This window comes from Rhea americana, unplaced genomic scaffold (assembly GCF_003343005.1).
Source record: "Rhea americana isolate MKP2758 unplaced genomic scaffold, rheAme1 scaffold_582, whole genome shotgun sequence".
Classification (NCBI taxonomy): domain Eukaryota; kingdom Metazoa; phylum Chordata; class Aves; order Rheiformes; family Rheidae; genus Rhea; species Rhea americana.
In genome coordinates, this window is record NW_028186737.1 from 48,497 (window position 1) to 49,946 (window position 1,450).

Consider the following 1,450-nt stretch of genomic DNA (forward strand, 5'->3'; position numbering starts at 1 on the left):
CCCCGCCTCGCAGCCCGGCCCCCGGGAGCCGCCGCGGCCGCGGCCACATCCCCCGGGGCCGCCCCCACGCTCCCGGGGCCGCCCGCCCCGGCGGGGGAGCCCGGGCACGGCAGGTGCCAGTGCCGGGGGGCCGAAGAGTTGGGAGCGGAGCTGGGGGGGCCTGGGCAGCGCCGCCCCAGGGCTCGCAGCACCTTCCCCCCTCACCCAGCGCTCCGCGGAGCCCCCGCGCCGGGCCAGGCTGTGCCGGACCCTGCACACAGTCCCGCTTCCCTCGCTGCAGGTGGGCTGAGCTCAGCCTGCAGCGAGCCCTGGCCCCCCTTGCACCCCGCGAGGGAGCCCCAGGGCAAGAAGAGGGGCTCAGGACAGGGTCCTGGGGGCACCAGCCCGGGGAGGGGAGGGGAAGGGGATCCAGCCGCCCCGGCACCAGCTCACGGTGACCAGGAGGAGGGCGAATCACGGGGAAACTGTGGGCACTGATGGCCTCATTTCCTGCTATATAAACCAGGCTTCCTGCGCTTCCTGCTCAGCCCCAGCCCGGGGGGAGGCCGAGGGCCCCCCACCCCCTCCAAGCGGGGAGCCAGGCCTGGCGCAGCCCCAGCCGGGGCAGGATGGGTGGGAGGGCCGRTTCCTGGGGCAGCTTCCGCTCCCGCAAACCCCCCAGCAAGGGGGGGCCACAGCCCCCCAGGCCCCTCGGCCCGGGGCAGTCRGGGCTCAGAGGGGGAGCAGGTAGGAGCCCCCAGCTCCTGGGCTGCTCTCCCGCTCCAGGTGCCCCTCCAGCCGGTGGGCCTGGCCGGCAGCGGGAAGGGGGCCCATCCACCCCCCAGGGCAGGGAGCAGCCCTCACCTTCGGCCTGGCTCCCTTCCCACTGCTCTGGAAAATGCCTGAGGGCCCCAGCCAGGAAGAGGGTTAATTGGTACCCGCAGGGAGAGGGAAGGGCAGGTGGGGCGGGACTGAGCACCCTGAGGAGCAGAATGGGGCCCTACCAAGCTGCCCCCTCCCTGGTCGAAGGAGGAAACCTGGGGTGSTGGGAAAGGCATGGATAATCCACCTGCCAGCCCCTGAGCTCAGCACCCCCTCACCCCCAGACAAAAAATATAAAGCCATACAGCTTTAATTACTTATATATTTATAATTTTAAAAAAGACAGACTCTGTTTATTGCTCCAGACAGGTAACACGGTAGCAGAGACCCAACAGACTCATCACACACAGTTGCACGGAAAGGCCAGGGCTGGCTCATGGCCCCGGCCCCAGGGTCCTGCTCCAGCCCCCCTCCTCCCCAGGAGGACAAAGCGGGGGGCGCGACTCGGCCCCCGAGAGGGATAGCCCCTGCGCCCCGCACCTGGCCGCAGGGCAAGAGGGGCCGGGCGGGGGGTGAGGGCAGAGCAGGGCCCCTGCTTCAGTGTCATTGCAATGCTGGGGTGGGGGGGGGATTAAAAAGAGAAGAAACA